At 43.6% G+C, this 7,536-nt stretch overlaps 1 long non-coding RNA gene across 1 annotated transcript; it reads left to right on the top strand.

Annotated features, from left to right (window-relative positions):
* Positions 1 to 351: 351 nt before the first annotated feature.
* LOC111256962 lies at positions 352 to 2,828 on the top strand. The gene is made up of 2 exons (XR_002677260.1): positions 352 to 1,437; positions 2,502 to 2,828. It is a non-coding gene; the product is annotated as an uncharacterized LOC111256962 (long non-coding RNA).
* The last annotated feature ends 4,708 nt before the right edge of the window (positions 2,829 to 7,536 follow it).

Raw genomic sequence — 7,536 nt, 5'->3', positions numbered from 1 at the left:
CATGTTCACTATTGCATCTATTCCAAATTCTCGTTACAAGAATTTTTGAGGGAGAGAAAAATACTGGATGATATTATTAATTGGTACACATGCAAATCTTCTCTCTCTTTTTTGCAAAGCATGATAAAATTACATAAATATCATCATAGTTTACTATGGTTGCCAATGCTATCTCTAGAAATCTCCCCTTCTCTATCAATATATCGAATGTTGTACGGTAGACCTTTTGCCTGTTCTATATTTTTTTAAAAATGTATACATTTACAAATGGAGATGAACAGCATTTTTATATATAAATATCCAGGTCTTAAACTACTAGAACCAAAGCAAAATTGGAGTGGTGTTGCTAGTACAATAAGTTTGGCACATCTAGGTTGTCACACTGCAGATGAAGAAAAGCTGGGAGAGTAGGCCGGGGTGGGTAGGTGAAGGTAGCAATTCTTGTGGGCAGAGGTCCACCATAACTCTCAGTCCCAAATCAAGACCTCTTCGTCTTCTCTCTCTCCCTCTCCCCCGCAGTCCAGCACAGCGCAGTACTGCCGGGACAGCTCCCCGTTGGAATCACTCTCCTCCATATATGCATACCCTCCCTTTCCTTCTCTTCTCCCTTCATCTTGCTCATACCCAAAAAGGCCAGAAAAGATGAGAGAAAAGGGAGTAGTAGTGAGAGGAGATGTGAGAGTGAGAGAGAGAGAGAGTACAGGTAGGATCAAGAAGCCGTGAGAGATTAAGATCAAGGAAAAGTGGGCTACCTAGAGAGAGAGATCAGGGAGCCTTTTCGTCTTTGAGGGGAATGTTGTCTGGCTCGGGGGCGCCGCTCTTTCTCTGACCTGCTCCTTTCTCCTCCGATCCATCTCGCTCTTCCTCTCTCCTGGAGGTAGAGAGGAGATCGATCGATGGGCAGGAGTGAGAGGAGATGGGTGTAGATCTCGGACCAGGCTTCATTCCCCCCAAAAGGAAGGGCTCCCCATGCTCTCTGCCTCCTTCAGAGCTCGTGTCCCAAGTTTTCTTGGGCAAATCTGAACCGAGTAAGCTAGCTAATCTGCTGAAAATATATTGCACTTGTTTTTCCCCTCTCTGCAGTTCTCTTGGGCGTATGGGTAGAAAGAAATTTGGATCTTGTGGCTGGGTGAGGCATGGTGAAAGGCTGCATGAGATGCAGATTGGTGTAATGATGGGTGGGCATGACTGCATGACTGACCAGTGGCCTGTTGCACACATACCCATGGCTAGCTCATGTGGGGGATCTTCTCTCCCTCTCTTTCCCTGCCAATAATTGGTGATGACTGCTGGGAGAGAGGAGGTGAGGGAAAAGTTGCCATCATCACCTGCTGATTAATGGCCATATATACATCTTCTTCCCTAATAAATCGATCCCTCCCATCCCATGCATGCAAATCCTTCCTCTAAATCTGATGGTTGGAGGCGTGTATTCAGGTTTAAATTCTTTTCTTCAGTTCTCATCTCTCTTTTTATTCATACATATATTCTGAAATGTTTACCCAACTGTTTCATCTCTTTTCTTTTTATTTAGAACTTTAATTGTTTACTTCCAGTATACTCTAGAACTTCCTTCTGCTCTATATATACATTACCATGTTTTTCTAGTTTATGTATGTGGCTTTAGCTTAAATGAATAAGAACATATCAATAGGTTTTATTTTGTGTCCTTGTAGTTTAATTATTTGGAACCATTTCTCTATTGTGTTCTATCTGTAGAGCAATGGAACTTTTAGTACCAAATAACCATGCATCGAACCACTAGGAAACAAATGAACATCGTCATGCATGTATAATTTCCTACCTTGTATTTTTACGAAACAATAATAGCTAATTATGGAGATGTTACTCCTCCAGAACGTAATAGTCAGAGATGCTTGCAGATCTTGTCCACTCCTTGGAAACATGAAGTGTTGTGTAGTATAATCTAGTACTTTAAGCAGGCTGATTTCTCTGAGATCTTTTAATATTTGTATGTCAGAACCCTAAAGAGTCAAGAGTGGGATATATAAGTTATATTGTTCAGTCATTGACATCGATGCATTGATGTTTGTGTAATCTTGTTGCTATTCAATTAGCTAGCTCTGACCTGCTTCCTGTTTGAAGCCTTTGATGAACTCTAGCAAGTTAGCTTCATTCCCCATATTCATGTTGTACCTTGCCTATTATTTTTTGTGTCGAGATGCTTACACCTTTGGAGAGTTAGCTATATGTTAATGCTTGCTAGAGCTAGCGGCATGGTGTTTCCAATGCATCCAAATCCCTAAATATTCTCTTGCTATGTTGAACACATTGTCTTGTTAGGATTCCATCTCTTTTTGTAGTTTTGCTCCGATCCGCTTCTTCAGAAAATGGATGTCTTCGCTGCATGAGCATGACATGGTCACTTGCTTGTCAGACCTTGAAGTTTTTTGTCTCCATAATATCATTTTTTTCAAAGGATGCTTTCTCTTACTCCTTCCATTTCAGAGTGAAATAATGTGTGGTTTAATTCGGTGCAGCCTACAATATTACATTTTGGACATCGGTATCTATTATGTGATATAGCTCATGACTATAAATCAATGCGGCACTAAATTGTATTATCTAAAGCCTCCAAGGATGACAACTCAAGCTAGTATTTGGATATTATTTTTTTAAATTTTCTCTCTTGTCTTTATGTTCTTATTAGTTCTTCCTTTGAACATCGGGTCATCGGTTGGTGCAATATGGTGGGCTACATGTTCCCTGGGACATGGGCTCGACCTCCTGATGATGGCGTTGCTCTACCGTTGTAATGTTTGCGGAAGCTGGATTTTTTTTTCATTATCTAAAAAGCTTAACTGTCAGTTTATGAAGTTTGAATTTAAAAATGGCGTGCATGCCCTATAGTCTAGAATAAATGGTCAGTCAACATCTACTGCATGTGTCAATTATGTGTGCCATATATGGTAAAATATATGTATGCCAAAAATACAGTAGAATAAACAGGAACTTCCTACTAGCGACTAATCAACGCACAATAGTAGCACTACTAGCTGCAACTGAAACAAGAACGCAGAAAGCATGAGATATCACAATCATCATTCAGTAATTTCTCTTTCACATAACTAAACCAAACTGCCATTATATTCCACATGATCATGGACGATGTACCTCCACATTATATTCCACATTCCACATCCATATACAATTAACCAGTTACACTGTCAAAGTACACGTACGATGACACAGGCAGCTGCTGCTGGGTACACGCTTGCAACACAGACTGAAGCTTGCTGTGCACTTGGGGCGTGATTGGTTGTAGTGCGCGCCTCGAGGCAGGATGGCGGGACGGTGCAGGCTCAAAGCAACTAGGATGCGTTCGTGCAGGTAGTCATGATTAGTTGTTTTTGCTGTTGATTCCGTATGAGATGAGCTTTTGTTTGGATGCATGGAAGTGTCGTGAAGTTCTAGCTAACTAACATATTACACATGAATCCATAAACCGTGTGTGTGTGCACCAAGCCATCCCAGCTGGAAGGGGCAAGTGAACGAGGCGGTGCAGGTTTATGGTGGTGCAGATAGGGGAATCCAAGTGCACGAAACGCCGGATGGTCCCTAGTATGGTCTCCTCCTGCTACCAATCACGCCCTTGGAAGCGTATAGCACTGTGCTCCTACGCTGCATTTCATATGTTTACGTCAGCCCACGGACACACTGAGACCTTTCTACACGCATCACGTACGTATCCGTGTACTATACCTGAGACATGCCTGTGCATGAGGCCGGGCCCATGAGCAGTGACCACACGGGTAGCAGTCCGGTCAGCATCTTTCCTGTCCTGGCAGCTTCTCTCTCGTCTCTTGACGTGAGGGCTCATGCAGAGACGACACAGATGCAGGAACGCCACTCCTGCCAGGGAGGTAGCAGCAGCTTCTTCCATATCTCCAGCCATGCCGATACGAATTCGATTCTGCTTTCACGTCACAGAAGAAGAGAACAGTACAGTCGCCTACGCTTCTGCCTTTGTGTTTTCATCGTTTTTTTTTCCTGCATGCTGATGAATCGACTAAACGTACGGTACGGGCAGGCATAGAAGGAATCCCAGCGCAAAACAAAGTTTTTTTCTTAAAAAAAAAACTTACGAGCGCAAAACAAAGTGCTTGCAGCTTCTGCTTCCAATGCTGCATGTTTTCAGAAATTCAAAGTGCGAGCAGCCGTGGTGACATGTGGCCATGGCTGAAAGAAATTCAAGGCATCGTTGGTTCAGAAACTAACGAATATAACACTAAAAAATGCTTAAAGAAACACTGAAAAAATGGAGCATTGTCTGTTGTCGCTGCTTGATGACAAAGCAGCCAACTGTAAACTTTTGGCCCAACAAGCCAGTTTGCAGCAGCTCGAAGTCCTCTGCTCTACATGGGCCGCACAAATTGGGCCTACAAACAAACAAACGACCGACCAGGACACTGCCATGTAGGGTCGTTGCTCTCAGAGGGTCCACCCGTCAGCGTCAAGCGGAGACGACGTGCCCTGCCCACGGCCACGATCGGACGGCGCAGTCGGCAGCGGATGCCTCCTCGCCGCCATTCCCCCGGCCGCCGAGCTATAGCTCCATGCCTGTCGCCCGGACTCGGTCCTTGGCTCGAAACAGAATCATCGGACTCATAGCTCCTTCCAATATAATGTTCAGTTCCTCGGCAGAATCCCCCGATCACTCTTCTGAAGTGCTCGAATCATTCGGCTTTACTGCACTGCACCAAAGATCTCACGCCCCGAAAGAACCCAATAATGGCGATCACTCGTCTCCGATAACCCCTCCCCCGGCCTCACGCTGCCCGGCACAGCCGGAGCCTCTCATCTGCGATCCTTTTGCTGGGTTCAGGTTACAGGTTTCTGAACCAGCTGAATTGCACACTGAAAACACATGTGTACTGTCTGACTTGACAGTTGACACTTGCTTAGTGCCTGTACGGTGCAGACTTGTACTGCGAAACCTAGCTGAATTGCACACTGAAAACACGTGTACTGTCTGACTTGACAGTTGACACTTGCTTAGTACCTGTACAGTGCAGTGCAGTGCAGACAGGTCCTGCTAAACCTATGATCGCCCAAAGTGCTCCAATCATTCGCTTTTAGTAGCCCACCACCAGTGCAACGGTCTCACCCCGGCCAAGATGAAATAATCGAACGGATGATCGAAAAAAGGAACGTGAAAGCAAGCTCTCGATCGATCGAGATCGATGGATCCACATCGACGCATTCAGTCGCTAGCTGCACTTTCCCTCGCAAAGGCCATGGCCGCACATGCTACAGCTCCAAAGTCCCCATCCATGGGGGAATAACTTGTGCTGTGGAGCCGGAGCTTTACAATAATGGAGGAGGAGCTAGGGCTAGGGGTTCGACGTTTGACCGCCACCCACACCAACCAAAGAAACCCTTTCGACATATCATCACTTTGGCAGAATTATTGGAAGCAAAGCAAAGGGAATGGATGGATTGCGCGTGAACCCACCCCCACACACTTTGCCCGGCAGTGGAGTGAGCCTAGGAATCATTGGAATTTCTCCTTTTTTGAGCACCGGGTGGTTGTGGACATCGTCCTTCATGGTACACTCCTGCAGTTCCCTTTCTTAAGTCGATTAAAAATCATTTCGTGCAAAATTTCGAAATTCTTTTGATGTTGTCCTCCACAACTTTTTTTTTTCTGATTTGTGATGGAGACATGTTACTGTCGGGTATGAATTACTTCGATTTTCTTGTGTGCAGCAGACCCTCCCTTTTCAGTTTAACGTTGACCCTCCCTGCATGTGTAATCTTGGCACTAGTTTTGGTTCATGTTCATCCATCCAGTCCAGAGTGGTTGGTTAATGTGTTTAGTACAGCAGAACATTCTACTGCCACAAGTTGTATTGATTGCCAAAAGTGAATATAATTGCATCAACTTCATTTATAAAAAAGCAGTGCCTCCTCTTTTTACCTCTCTCTACCACCACCAAATGCAACGGTCTAAAGCTATGGAAGAAATATTTAGGCACGCACGCAGGTGGTTCACAAGTCATGGAGACGTATGGGTTGGTGGTGCGCGGACCAAGTAAAGAAAAACCAAAAAAAATCTGTCTCGCGCATTGTCGGGACACGTACTGTAAACGAACCTTTCTTGTCCTTTCTTCCTCGTGCCAATAATCAAACCCAGAGCTTCTTCCATTGCTTCCAAAATCCTTATTTAGCTTTTTATCTTTCCGGCCGGCCCCACTAAAGAACGGATCACTGACGAGTTTTTGTATTCAAATTATCCCTACGTGCAAAACAAATGTAGAATCCCATCACATGACACGAAATTGCTATTGGGCATACCATTAGATACCAAGCATAGAATGAAACAAAATTAAAATTCATGTGCAATTGCACGTGTAATAGACAAAAACATAACATTATCAGATTATTGCGACAAAGGCGATTACTCCAACCGACAATTTGGATGTACAACATGCTAATGACCACATCACATGATTTCACGTAGACAGCAAACTCAATGAACACATAATCTTCCTCTACTTTCTTCATCAGAAATATCAATGGAGCCACCAATCACCAGCCCTGCCCCTCCCCTACAATTTGGGTGTACAGCATGCCAATGTACCATGAAACAAAATGTAAGAAACACAGTGTTGGCATAGTCATAAAACACTAAGCATATTTGTTTTCTCTAAACAAAGCAGCAGAAATAACATGGTATCAACAAGCGAAACTCAATGACCATACCCTGATTCCAAGTCAAATCTTCCAAAAGATTTGGAGCCAGCAAGGCCAGACATATTTCAAGGTTGAAACCATCACGGATTCACGGTGTACGCAAAATGGCAGGCAGCCTTTGTCGCCGTTAATCATCCATTCCCATTTTCCAAGCTATGTCAGGTGTGATTATGCATACCTACATCAAAGCATTTATACAGTCATAAGTAGGAGAAGTATTGCACATATGGCTCTCAAGGAACCAGGAAACGGGCAGAGTTGTAGCCATTCACAATCATAAAAGTCTTAACAAGACAGACAGTACAAAACCTTGAACTTACCGGTTTATATAATATATATCACATATCAGGAGGAATTGTGCAACTTTCTACAAAAAGAATTAAGGAATAGTGAGTGATTGCTATCTTTGTGCCTATGGCTTCTAAGCATGCTATCTTTCTTGTTGTGCATTATAGTTTGGATAATGAGCTTGTTAGTTTAGTTCCCATGGTTCAAAGACATGATGTTGACATATCTGATTTTGCAGAACAAAAATCAGGCAAGCCTCTTGAAAATACAGAGAAACATAATTCAACAAATATGAACTGCAATAACTGAGCTTTGTAGCAAGGGTGCTATCACTACTGCATCTTACCTACTTTGAACATAAACTATCAATTGGGCACAAATCTAGCTTCAATGCACAGAAATCTAGTAGGTAGTTGCAAACCTCACCCTCTTCCTTAGGGCCTTTTAATAGAGCGGAATGCAGTTTACCACCTGGATGAAGGGGATGTAGATCAACAGCTACTCATAAAAATCGATAGCGAAGGGCAGCCC

This window comes from Setaria italica, chromosome IV, assembly GCF_000263155.2.
Source record: "Setaria italica strain Yugu1 chromosome IV, Setaria_italica_v2.0, whole genome shotgun sequence".
NCBI lineage: Eukaryota > Viridiplantae > Streptophyta > Magnoliopsida > Poales > Poaceae > Setaria > Setaria italica.
The sequence above is the reverse complement of the archived record's forward strand: the minus strand, read 5'-3'. Positions and strand labels throughout refer to the sequence as shown.